General features: G+C 38.2%; 1 pseudogene; it reads left to right on the plus strand.

The window, feature by feature from the left end:
* LOC145518956 (aurora kinase B-like) overlaps positions 1–12,647 on the plus strand; it is a 33,454-nt pseudogene extending 20,807 nt beyond the window's left edge.
* Positions 12,648–14,515: the final 1,868 nt, after the last annotated feature.

The following is a 14,515-nucleotide window of genomic DNA, read 5'->3' on the forward strand; positions in this document are numbered from 1 at the left end:
ACACCATCATGATGTTGTAAAGTAATTATCTTCCAATTAAATAAATTAATTTAAATCTTACATTCAATTTCTAAACCTTAAGAAAAGTCACTTTTTTTTTTTCTTCCCTTTCACACCTAAATCTTTTACTATATGTTTGAATAATCTCTTCTTTATTAGTCTGGCCAAGAGAAAGAAAATGTGAAAATAACACCTCTCCTGTAAGTGTCGAAAATTCTAGATACTTGGTTTCCAACCTTCTCTGTACTTGAATTTGTGAGCATGTGACTTTGGCTTCTTCAAGCAGATGCAAATTGCTTGACTTTGTGTCAGAGCTAATGACAAACGCGGAAGGTGCTACTGCAGCATCAGATTCTCAATCTCTCTCTCTATGTGTGTATGTGTGTGTGTGTGTGTGTATCCATCAGGTTGCAAAGAGTCAGACACAACTGAGTGACTAAGCATAGCACATGTGCAGACCTGCTAAGTCACTTCAGTCATGTCCAGTTCTTTGCGACCCTGTGAACTGTAGCCCACCAGGCTCCTCTGCCCATGGGATTCTCCAGGAAAGAACACTGGACTGGGTTGCCATGCCCTCCTCCAAGGGATTTCCTGTCCCAGGTATCAAACCGGCGTCTCTTGTATCACTAGCACCACCTGGGAAGCCCAATATATACATAGATACTGATATACATCAATACAGCTATAGGTACCTAGTATCTATCTAAATACATATTTCCATCTCCTAAAGACATCAAGTTTTCCTGGAGCAAAAGAAGCATCTTAGGATTTGCACACAGCTACAGTATAATCAAGTTCAAAGTGCACAAGCCTTAGCTTTCTTTTTTCTGGTTAGGTTAGTTTCTTTGTTTCTAAGGTGATTCTCTGTTTTCTGATTTTCTGGAATGTACAATGGTGGACTCTTCTAAAAATATTTTCTTCTGCTCTATTGTTATTAAATGGACATTTTAGCTGACAGGACAAATCTATGCCCATTTTTCCCACTCAAAACTTGGGGATATCTAGTATCTAGCAGAGGCAATAAAAAAAATTGATTCTCGATCCTTTACCAATGATCCTTTTGATAGGTTGCTTCTCTATGGAAAGTGTTAGAATCTTCTCTTGTGTCATCATGCTCTGAAATGTTACAGAAATATGTCTAAGTGACAGTATTTTTGTTCCATTTTGTTTTTATTTTTGATACCCTTTCAACTTAAAAGCATGTGTCTTATTTCAACTATCAAAGTTGTTCTCCATTTATGTTATTTTTGTCTGATTTTTGTATCAGGGTGATGGTGGCCTCATAGAATGAGTTTGGAAGTGTTCCTTCCTCTGAAATTTTTTGAAAGAGTTTTAGAAGGATAGGCATTAGCTCTTCTCTAAATGTTTGATAGAATTCTCCTGTGAAGCCATCTGGTCCTGGGCTTTTGTTTTTTGGGAGATTTTTGATCATAGCTTCAATTTCAATGCTTGTAATTGGGTCATTCATAATTTCTATTTCTTCCTGTTCAGTCTTGGAAGATAGAACTTTTCTAAGAATCTGTCCATTTCTTCCAGGTTATCCATTTTATTGCCATGTAGTTGTTCATAATAGTCTCTTATAATCCTTTGTATTTCTGCATTGTCTATTGTAACCTCTCCTTTTTCATTTCTAATTTTGTTGATTTGATTCTTCTCTCTTTTTTCTTGGTGAGTCTGGCTAAAGGTTTGTCAATTTTGTTTATCTTCTCAAAGAACCAGCTTTTAGTTTTATTAATCTTTACTATTGTTTCTTTCATCTATTTCTGCTCAGATCTTTATGATTTCTTTCCTTCTACTAATTTTGCGTATTTTTTGTTCTTATTTTGCCAGTTGTTTTAGGTGTAAAGTTAGGTTGTCTATTCAATGTTTTTCTTGTTTCTTGAGGTAGGATTGTATTGCTATAAACTTCCCTCTTAGAACTGCTTTTGCTGCATCCCATAGGTTTTGAGTTGTGTTTTCATTGTCATTTGTTTCTAGAATTTTTTTTTATTTCCCTTTTGATTTCTTCAGTAACCTGTTGATTATTTAAAAATGTGTTGTTTAATCTCCATGTGTTTGTGTTTCTTATAGTTATTTTCTTGTAATTGATATCTAGTCTCATAGCATTGTGGTCAGAGAAGATGCTTGATACAATTTCAATTTTCTTAAATTTACTGAGACTTGATTTGTGACCCAAGATATGGTCTATCCTGGAGAATGTGCACTTGAGAAGAAGGTGTATTCTTCTTCATTTGGATGGAATGTCAAAAAGATATCAATGAGATCCATCTCATCTAATGTATCATTTAAGACTTGTGTTTCCTTATTAATTTTCTGTTTTGATGATCTGTCCATTGGTGTGAGTGGGGTGTTAAAGTCCCCTACTATTATTGTGTTACTGTCAATTTTCCCTTTTATGTCTGTTAGTGTTTATCTTATGTATTGAGGTGCTTCTATGTTGGGTACATAGATATTTACATTTGAGGAAGACAAATGTCTTCCTCTTGGATTGATCCCTTGATCATTATGTAGTGTCCTTTCTTATCTCTTGTAATCTTCTTTATTTTAAGGTCTATTTTGTCTGTTGTAAGGATTGCTACTCCAGCTTTCTTTTGCTTCCTATTTTCATGGAATATATTTTTCCATCCTCTCACTTTCAGTCTACATGTGTCTTGAGGTCTGAAGTGGGTTTCTTGTAGACAGCATATATATGGGCCTTGTTTTTTGTATCCATTCAACAGTCTGTGTCTTTTGGTTGGAGCATTTAATACATTTACCTTTAAAGTAATTATTGATATATATGTTCCTATTGCCATTTTCTTAATTGTTTGGGGTTGATTTTGTAGATCTTTTTTCTTCTCTTGTATTTCTTGACTATATAAGTCCCTTTAACATTTGTTGTAAAGCTGCTTTGGTGGTACTGAATCTCTTAATTTTTGCTTGTCTAAAAAGCTTTTTATTTCTCCATCATTGCAACACTATTTACAATAGCTAGAACATGGAAGCAACCTAGATGTCCATCAACAGATGAATGGATAAGGAAACTTTGGTACATATACACAATGGAATATTACTCAGCCATAAAAAGGAATGCCTTTGAGTCAATTCTAATGAGGTGGATGAACCTAGAACCTATTATACAGAGTGAAGTAAGTCAGAAAGAGAAAGATAAATATCATATTCTAATGCACATATATGGAATCTAGAAAAATGATACTGAAGAATTTATTTACAGGACAGCAATGGAGAAACAGACATAGAGAATAGACTTGTGGACATGGGGAGAGGGGAGGAGAGAGTGAGATGTATGGAAAGAGTAACATGGAAACCTACATTACCATATGTAAAATAGATAGCCAACAGGTGTTTGCTGTATGGCTATGGAAACTCAAACAGGGGCTCTGTATCAACCTAGAGGGGTAGGATGGGGAGGGAGATGGGAGGGAAGCTCAAAGGGGAAGGGATATATGTCTACCTATGGCTGATTCATGTTAAGGTTTGACAGAAAGCCACAAAATTCTGTAAAGCAATTATCCTTCAATAAAAATATCAATAAATTATAAAAAAAATTGTCCTCCATTTAAACTTACTCCCTCTTCCTTATTCTTTACAGTTTTATTATATTTTGGATTACCTATGTTGATACTCCATTCTCATATTTTCCATCTCTGTTTTCTCAATTTCTGAGAGATTTTTTTCTAAATTTTCCTTCCAATTATTCTACTTACTGTTTTATCCCAGCATTTATATTTCTGATTTCAGAGCTCTTTCTTGTATTTTTTCAAAGTTGCTATATTTGATATATCATCTTGAACTTTTCTGTGTATTAAATTGGGAGAAGGTAGATTTTGTGCTCCATGAATATCAATTTAATTTGAATAATCTTTTCTCCATGTTTATCTTGAGGCTGAACTTTTAAACCATTCATTTATTTTTCAAAATTCTGGATATCTTTGCTAATTGTTCATCTATACCAATGAAGAATACTGCCCTTGTACTGGTTTCTTCTGCTACAACACTTCTCCCCTAAAAAAGAGGGTGAACTAAAACCTTGTGTACTACAGCAAGGGTGAGTCAATAAACAGGCTTTATGGCACCGTGCATAGCTAGGGTCAGACCAGTTTGGGTGTGCCATCTGGGAAATATGGAATCAAGGAAGACCTTAGATTGGAGTGCTAGCCACCATAGTATGATTCCTATTCTTCCTAGAGTATTGATTAGATTTCCTTTTGTAATCACAATCAAACTCATGACAGGATAAACACTGATGACAGACAATGACTTCTTTTACCTGGGAGAGTTTGTCATCATATTCAGTAGAATATCCTTTAACTAAGTATCCTGATAACTTGCTATATTCCCAAACTGCTCCAGTCTCTCCCAGTTTAAAGCTGGACTCATTCTATGATTCTGTTAACAAAAATGTCTACATTATGAGGCCTTCTCTTCTGAATATTCTGGACTGTGGTTGGCTTTTTTTTTTTTTAAGTCAGATCTATCAATGTTATCTCATTAGTTTTTTGCCTTCTAGAAATGTATCCACATGTGTGATGATTTGATGGCCTTCTTCCTGCTCTATGTTGCAATAGTTCTTTTCAATTTTTAAGTCATTTAAATAGTCCTTGGTAAAAGAGGGAAGATGAGAATTATGCTTAGTTTGACATCTTTAATGGAAAGTAGTAAGATAGTTTTGTAAGTCATGACAAAAGCTGAGTTTCCAGAGGTAACTGGTACTTCAAAAAAGCAAGACTCCTTTGTGCAACAGAAAGAAGAATGGGTTGTATTACAGAAGTGGAACCTTGAGCTTAGGGAACCCAAATCTTTTGTAATAAACTGCAAGAAATGGTTGGCCATTACCTTAGAGGGATATATTGTCTTTCTTACATCAGAAAGTAAAGAAACTTGCTCTCTGCTCCTAAGGTAGACTCTATCTTCCAAAGCTGTTTTCATCACACCGGCATCTTTGACGAGATGGTCCAGAACAAAGGCCCTCATGCCTCTGCTCTCAAGGCATACAGACACATAAAAGATAACTGATTCCCAGCAATGATTTGACCTAAACAATAGAATAGTTTCCTGCTGAAACAGATTGAACACAAGTACCCACTGGGCTCCTTACAGCAAGAGGGCCTGGACTTAAAATCAATACAAACTTAGCAATCCAACTGGACCCTTCCCCCAGACCAAGGCTTTGACAGTTTTGCTATACCACTTCAAAAGGATAAAAAGTCATGTTCAAATATAAACCTTCCATGAAAATAACAGAAGAACCAAGATATTTGCCCTAAAAGGCTTATTTATACCCTCCTATTAATGTTCTACCATCTTGAGCTTTAACTGCACCTGTGAACGGTTCTCTTCATGGAACCCATGAAAGTGTGTCAAGAAGAAAGGATTCCTCAGGAAGCTAGCTTTTTTGCCCTGGCCTTCCAGAGTACCTCAGTTTTGTCTTTGTACCATCAGTTCAGTTCAGTTGCTCAGTCGTGTCTGACTCTTCGCAACCCCATGGACCACAGCACGCCAGGCTGCCCTGTCCATCACCAACTCCTGGAGTTTACTCACACTCATCTCCATTGGGTCAGTGATGCCATCCAACCATCTCATCCTCTGTTGTCCCCTTCTCCTTCTGCCTTCAATCTTTCCCAGCATCAGGGTCTTTTCAAATGAGTCAGTTCTTCGCATCAGGTGGCCAAAGTATTGGAGTTTCAGCTTCAACATCAGTCCTTCCAATGGACACCCAGGACTCATCTCCTTTAGGATGGACTGGTTGGATCTTCTTGCAGTCCAAGGGAAGCTCAAGAGTCTTTCCCAACACCACAGTTCAAAAGCATCAATTGTTCAGTGCTCAGCTTTCTTTATAGTCCAACTCTCACATCCACACATGACTACTGGAAAAACCATAACCTTAATGAGACGGACCTTTGTTGGCAAAGTAATGTCTCTGCTTTTTAATATGCTGTCTAGGTTGGTCATAAGTTTCCTTCCAAGGAGTAAGCATCTTTTAATTTCATGGCTGCAATCACCATCTGCAGTGATTTTGGAGCCCAGAAAAATAAAGTCTGACACTGTTTCCACTGTTTCACCATCTATTTGCCATGAAGTGATGGGACCGGATGCCCTGATCTTAGTTTTCTGAACGATGAGCTTTAAGCCAAATTTTTCACTCTCCCCTTTCACTTTAATTAAGAGGCTCTTTATTTCTTCTTCACTTTCTGCCATAAGGGTGATGTCATCTGCATATCTGAGGTTATTGTTATTTCTCCTGGCAATCTTTGTACCGTACATCTGGACAAATGCCTTATATCCTCTGATTTCTTAGTGTCTTAAAAATAGGAATTCTATCAGCCGCAACATGCTTAGTTGCTCAGTCACGTCCAACTCTTTGCTACCCAATGGATTGTAGCCCACCAGGCTCCTCTGTCCATGAGATTTTTTTTTCCAGTCAAGAATACTGGAGTGCGTTGCCATTTCCTCCTCCAGAGAATCTTCCCAACCCAGGGATCAAACCTGCCTATCCTGTGTCTCCTGCATTAGCAGATGAATTCTTTACCACAGAGCCACTTTGAAGCCTCTATCTGTCAGAAATGTGTACTAAAAGGCTGTTTAGAAATAATTTATTAAAATTAAAGAAAAATATGCATTTAAAAACAATAAGTGATATGTAATGAAAGACATGTTTTAAAAACTTGTACTGGCAATAAAATTACATTCACTTTCAATATATCACAATATGAAAAATGACATTAAAATAACATTTTATCCTGCCTGTATTTCATCCCACTGAGATGAACACATCTTTGTTGAAGTTCCATTCTTTTTTAACCATACAGAAAGTGAAATTTTATGGGAATTCCATAAACTTGGCTGCATCTCAGAATGGAATATTGATTTTATATCAGTGAATGGCTAATATTAAATATATTATGTTTTAGTGAATCATATTGCAAAATTTGAAAAGAACAATAAAACCTAATATAGTTTTCTGAACAAAACATACAATAAAATCAATGATTTGATTTAATGTTTATGCAGAAAAATAACTTACAACATTCATGGTTTTGCATTGCTTTGTTCAAAAATAAAACTGTAAACCAACCCACAAAGAGAATTACAGGATTTCAGAAAAGAGGAGACCCTTCAGTTTGCCTGATTCAGCCACACTGCTTTGGAAGAAGGACCAGAAAAGCCAAGACTGGGCCATGGTCACCATACAGGGACCTGGTAAAATTAAGACAATAATCCATTTTCTTTCAACTCCTAATGAATTATCTTTCCACTGCACCAGGAAGTCTGTTTCATAACTATTGAATTTAAACAGTTTTGGCTCCACTTTCAAAAAAAGGAAGGGTGACAGGAAAGGTTTTCTAAGTTACAAATATGGTGAGGTCAAACAGTAGAGTAGCTATCAAAAGTAGAAACATAAAAAAAGAACAAAATAATGCCATTTGCAGCGACATGGATGGGCCTAGAAATTGTCATACTGAGTGAAGTAAGTCAGAGAAAGACAAGTGTCATGATGTCGCTTATACGTGGAATATAAGAAAAGGGTACAGATGAACTTATTTAAAAAAGAGGTAGAGTCACAGATGTAGAAAACAAACTTATGGTTACTATGGAGTTAGGGGATGTGGAATAAATTGGGAGATTGAGACCGACCTATACACACTACTGTATATAAATTGATAACTAGTAAGAACCTGCTCCATAGTACAGGAAACTCTACTCAGTAATCTGTAATAGCCTATATAGGAGAAGAATCTTTAATAAAAGAATGGATGTATGTATATGTGTAACTGATTTACTTTGCTGGACACCTGAAACTAATACAACATTGCAAATCAACTATAATTTAAAGAAAGTAGGAACATAGGACACCATATGCTTCTTGAAACAGCATATTAGGGTCTAAGGCAGAACGATACTGGGTTTCACAGTGCCTCCATTTTACAACAAAACATAAGAATTGTCAATAGACCTCCTCTTGCTACATTATTTATACAGGTCTTTTAGTGTAAAGAGTTTTCTCCTTAATACAAGCAGGAGAAGTAGTGTTCCTTACATTAAAAATTAAGATGAGATTCAAAGAGGTGGAAGACATACCAACACGACCAGAGTTAGTAAATGCATGGAAAATCTCGATTTCAGGTTGCCTTGTGTGTAGGATTCTGGTCCTTCTTTTGCATTATGCTGCCTCAAATGGAAAGCCATTCTCCCCCCAAAAATCGTTAATATAATAAAATAGTTTGTTCTACGAAAACACAACCATTCTTAAAATTTATACTATAAAAGTGATTTTGAGCAAAAATAAATGATAATCAAAATAGATTCCTTTTTATCTATGTGTGTATATCAATGGCTATTTAAATAACTATGATGTTACCTTATAAAAATTGTTGAGTTTGCTTTTATGTTACTATACGCCCTCTCTTATATTTGGAACTTTCTTAGATTTTCTTCATTAACCTTGTTCCAATCACAAGCCCAAAAATCTTTACCACTGTTTTAGAATAAAAATAGAATCAGCAAATTCCATTTGTTAAAATGAAGCCCTCCTAATTCCCAATATTGACCCTGTCTTGAGTAACTGAAAGCTATGTGTCCTTCATCATGTGTTGGTTTTGGTCTAGAGAAGCCTGTCTCCACAGCACTGCACATAAACATAACCTGGAAGCCTGAAAAAAAAAAAAAAGCCATGCTAGAACCTAAAACCAGAAAAGTCAGATGTCTGAGGATATATTTTTGAGCTTCCTCATTTGATTCTGATGCATGGTGAAGGCTGAGAACCAGGGTTCAGGAGGGCTACTAGATGCTCTCTTCAAGAGCATAAAATATGTTACCTCTTAACTTTCTATCTTCTTAGGCATAAAGATATCTCTGATATGGTCCAGCCAGCCTAGACCAAACACACTGCTGGCTGTACAGTCCCCATTCTCATGCTCTTCACTTTTATTCAACAAACTAAATTTTCATTTTGCACATACATACATACATACATACCAACTCCCACACTCAAAATCTCACATTCAAAGACAGAAGATTTGGAGTCAGCAATGACATTCTATAAAAAGACGCTTCAATATTTCCTAAAAGAGGAATGTGTACACCATTTATACGTTTTTGATTGGTGAAGAATAGACATTCAGTAAATAAATATTGACCAAGGGAAGAAATAAACATACTAATGAATAAAGAACAGACTAATATGTCAATCAATAAGAGGTTCATACTACTACTTTAATTTGATAAGGAACATGAGATGTAGGATGGGATACAGGTCAGGAAAATGGTTTGAGGAAAGAGCTTCATTAGCAACATTTTATTTAGATTGAGACAGATTGGGGAAGGAAATGGCAACCCACTCCAGTATTCATGTCTGGGAAATCCCATGGACAGAGGAGCCTGACAGGCTACAGTCCATGGGATCGCAAAGAGTCAGACATGACTTAGCGACTGAGTACTGAGCAATTATTAGATTGAACCATAAGAAAGCAATGGCATTTGACTATATTTAACCACAAAAAATGGCAGTTTAATGTACAACCTAATAATTTCCTATTGATAGCACAGTATCTCATACTATTGTCATTTTCACTGATTTGATTTCTGATGGTTTTTCTTAATTGTGTTTGTCAAAATCCTATGAAAATCCCACAAAGAAATGGAACTTAAAACACAGAGATAAAATTGTTTATTGTAAATTTAAAAATAATTTCTATGCATACAATATTCACAATATTAAAGTAATATATTTAAAGGAGTAAATAGAAGGTTGTGTTCCTTAGGGCTAAAGCCTCAGCTTATTTTTGATATATGATAGTGACATAGCCTCAGAACATGTACCACATTTTTCTATGACTACATGAATTTCTCAAACTAAATGGCTATAATAGCCAAGTCACAGCTTTTGGGTAATTAGAAAAAAAAGTGACTTTCTTTGGAGGACATAACTTTACAAGGGCAAATGGCTTGAAGAGTAAATCCCAAGATGACTATCAGTCCCCACATGGCTTCTTGTCAAGTACACATGTGCAGTAAACAACCTACACAACCATACATGGAGAACCTGTACATGTAATTTGTCTAAATCAAAAATGATTTATTCTCCTTAGTTGTTATAAATTCAGTGCCTGACTATAAGGAATGAGGCAGATATTACAGGGCAAGAATACATCTAAAAACCAGTCAAAAGTTTGCTAGTCATTTATTATATAAAATTATTATACTAAATAACATTCAGATAGTAAGACAATGAACTTAGTTGAAAAAATTGCTTTTTTGTCATCTGTCCAACATGTCTAGAAACAGGTCTCACTTTTTGGTATGTATGGTGTGGCTAGGCAGAAGGGTTCTACCTAAAACTTGGAATCAACTTCAAAGATCCCCTTTATAATGTCTCTGAGGGAAAAATTTAATTGGCAATAATGAGATTCAATAACTACCTCATTTGAAGCCAATTAAATGGGCAAGTCCCTACATTCAATTTAGCAGAAATATTGAAGAAAAAAAGAAAGTCTAGGCAGTTATTTTTTACCAGAGAAGACTCAACAGAAATTCCATAGGAACTGCATACAATCTATCTTTTTGAGAGTAGGGTAGAGAGATTTTAGTTCTGCATGCATGAGGGCAATAGTGAATGGGTACAACTTCTTACTCCCAAGTTTTTCCAAAGAGAAGAGAAATAAATAAGTAAATAAATAGTTAAATAAGTAATTGTATAAGTATGCAGCAGCCTCAGACATAAAAAAAGAGGGCCTGGGAATCAGCTGAAACACCATAAAGCAAGGGTTCATATCCATGACCTTGAATGTTGAAAGACTTCTAATCTTGGAAGTCCTAAAGTGTTTTGAAAATTAATTATTTCAATTTTATTAAAAGCAATATATCATTCAGAAGCTATAAACACTCACCTCCTGATATCAGTGTTAATCTATTTTCTTAATGATACTTAATAGCCCAATATCTCATTCAACTAAATGAGCTCTATAAACTTTAATAGTTTTTTTTAAAAAAAGGGAGTATGCTATTTAAAGAAATACTAAATATCCAGAGGAAAAGCCACCATTCCAGAAACCTTCTGTGATTTTAATTATTATACTTTATGAGGATAATATTGTCATGCACATTTATAGCAGACAAACGGGTTTCTAGGGGGAAAGTGCCTTAAGTTTAATTTTAGGACTGACAAAAGGCATCTGCTTTTCTTCAAGGGAAAAACAATGCAGTCCTATCCTAGGTTAATCCTGAAAGTGTTTCTATGTTTAAATTATCTTTTTATTACAAATCACAGCATTACAGAATGTTAACTAGTAAATGAAAGTGAAAGTGTTAGTTGCTCAGTCATTTCCGACTCTTTGTGACCCCATGGACTGTAGCCCATCATGCTCTTCTGTCCATGGGATTTTTCCAGACAGGAATACTGGAATGGGTTGCCATTTCCTTCTCCAGGGGATCTTCCCAACCCAGGGATCGAACCCAGGTCTCCCGCATTGCAGGCAGATTCTTTATGATCTGAACTACCAGGTCTTTTGCAATAAAAAGTATATGTAAGGGAAAACTAATTTCAGATGCCTTTGAGTAGGAATGTCTGGTTATTATGTTTTAGGCTTTCTAGAAGGCTTACAGTCCACTTACTAACATTCTGGTACAAAAGGAACTGAATAGTTAAACTAACTTTATTCTTTCCTGAAACCATTTACGAAAAGACAAACTTTCAGTCCAGGAAAAGTTTTAGGAAGCTAGGAGAAGGAAGACGGGTATAATAAATAGTGTTAGAAACATAACCATGCCTAAGAAATGATTTTACATTTTTAATAAATAAAGCAAAACAGTCTATGTAAATAAATGTTTGTGTTTCTAGATCAAGTTCACTAAAGGAGGAAGCCTAAAATAATTCCAACATACAAGTTTAAAAATATTTATAAAACTGCCTATGGAGAGGTTCAGTCATTTTCTAGCAACCAATGTGGAGATTGCTCCATGGGCTCCAGCTCTCACCCCTTTTCCCTCTAAGGACAGCCAAGAGAGAAAACACCTACCCTAATCTCTACGGCCAGCAGGCAGCTCAGCCTGGTCTGAACACCTGCCCCAGAGAGGTTCTCCGGAAGAAGCTTGTCATCCCATCTCTTCTGTCCCCTTGAGCCGCTCCAATGTCCAGCCCACAGCTGCTCCCTGGCCAGAAGGTGGTGGAGAACAGCAGGGGAACCCCCAACTTCTCAACACATTTCTTCACAATCCATGACTTTGAGACTGGGCGTACTCTGGGCAAAAGCAAGTTTGAAAATGTGTACCTGGCTTGGGAGAAGAAAACCCATTTCATCGTGACGCTCAAAGCCCTCTTCAAGTCTCAGGTAGAGAAGCAGGGTGAGGAGCACCAGCTGCACAGGGAGATCGGCAGCATCCCAACGTCTTGCTTCTCAACAATTTTTCTAACCTGCGAAGGATCTACTTGATTCTGGGTTTGCCCCTCCCCGGGGCAGGGAGGAAGAGTGAAGCTCTACAAGGAGCTGCAGAAGGGCGGCACTTCTGAGGAGCAGCGAACAGCTAGGATGATGGAGAAGCTGGCAGATGCTCTGATGTACTGCTGCGGGGAACAGGTGATTCTCAGAGACTTAAAGCCAGAGAATCTGCTCTTGGGGCTCCAACGAGAGCTGTTAAGCTGGTCGGTGTGATAGCTTACGGTGAACGGTGTCGGATTCTTGATCTCCGAAGAAGAAGATTTAGCTCCTGGACCAGGAACCAAGCTTGATCACTCGAGAGCATTTGTGTAGCTGTTTTATTCAAGTAAGAAAACAGACAGAGAAAGCTTCTGACATAGACATCAGAAGGGGGACAGAGAGTGTCCCCCTCACTAGTGTTAGCAAGAGAGTTATATACTTTTTTAATTAGCTATTACAGTAAATCAAAAGAATGTCTCAAGGTTGTCAAGACCTTACTAGACCCGCTCCCATAATCTACATTTTAAGATAACAGAATTAGCCAGAAGGTTTTCAGGAAGGAGAAACTGTACTCAAGCAGGATACATTGTTTTTATATAATCCTTGAAAGTGAAAGAAAGTGAAGCTGCTCGGTCATGCCCGACTCTTTGCAACCCCATGGACTGTAGCCTTCCAGGCTTCCCCGTCCATGGGATTTTCTAGGCAAAAGTACTGGAGTGGGTTGCCATTTCCTTAGTTCAGAGTTTAAACTGAGTTTTTTGTTGTGTAATCATCAGTTCCGGGCTAAAAGAAAAAACATTTTATGTGACTAAGACTAAGGAAGGTAGAGAAAAAAAAAAAGATGTTGGTCCTTTCCTCCTCCTTGAGAATTCCGGATCCCTATCTCCTCGGGGACCCCCGGAGTTCTTATCAACCTGCCTAGGAATTGACTCTCTGAGGAACATGTCCTCTCCTTGAGGAGGAAGACAGTGTTTGGCACCTGGTCCCCCTTTCCGCAGAGATGATTGAGGGGCACACACACACACACACAGGGAGAAAGTGGATCTGCGGTGCGTTGGTGTGCTCTCCTACCAGCTGTTGGTGGGCAACCCCGCGTTCGTGAGTGCTTCCCACAAGGAACGAGTCGTATCTGCGCATTGTCAAGGCGGTTCTGAAGTTCCCCATTCTGTGCCCACAGGAGCCCAGGACCTCATCTCCGAGCCGCTCAAGCATAACCTCTCACAACACCTGCCACTGACCCGGGTCTCAACCCACCCTTGGGTCCAGGACCATTCTCGAAGGGTGCTGACTCTCTCTGCCCTTCAGTCTGTGCCCGGAATTGTCCCTCTCCTTTTCTCAGTCGTGTCTGTGTTGGTAGGTCTCTATATTATAATTAGGAGGAGGGATCTCTGGCCTCTTCCACCATCTGTCTTCTACCTCCGCTTTATTTAATAAAGGCAGATGCTTTTTGTACTGATGAGTGTAGATGTTTACAGGTGGAGACTGCTGTGGAGGAAGCCGGCGCCCGTGGGAGGAGGCTGAGGAGTTACCCATGCTGGGTGCCAGGGTGGGCACCGCATCACTGTGCCTAGGAGCACCCAGCCCTCTCAGCTGTAGCCCCCACCTGGTCAGCTCCCAGCCACCCCACCCCCTACATCTTTTCTGTCCTCTGCTCTGATTCCTAGGCCTGGAGATGCTGGGGACCTCGGCTCCACTCTGTTATGCCTGCACACCAGCCATCTCTGCCCACCTGCTCTTAACTACTAACTGTTAGTTGACCTCTCGTCTTTTGTCTCCTGAAAGCCCTATGGACCCAGGAGCAATGAACACTGTTGTACCCAGAAGCTGTCTTTTTTGTTTGTTTCTCTGGTTTGGTGAGGCCCTAGTACAGAAATTGGCAACCCACTCCAGTATTCTTGCCTGGAGAATCCCAGGGACGGCGGAGCCTGGTGGGCTGCCGTCTATGGGGTCGCATAGAGTCGGACACGACTGAAGCGACTTAGCAGCAGTAGCACAAGAATGAATAGAAACAGTACTGATGGTGCTTTGTTTCTGACTTACGTTTTCACTGCCAAGTATGATGCTTTGTGTAGGCTTTGCTGTTTGGTTTGGTTTTGACTGCC

This window comes from Giraffa tippelskirchi, chromosome 8 (genome assembly GCF_054371585.1).
Source record: "Giraffa tippelskirchi isolate mGirTip1 chromosome 8, T2T-mGirTip1v1.2.pri, whole genome shotgun sequence".
NCBI classification, from domain to species: domain Eukaryota; kingdom Metazoa; phylum Chordata; class Mammalia; order Artiodactyla; family Giraffidae; genus Giraffa; species Giraffa tippelskirchi.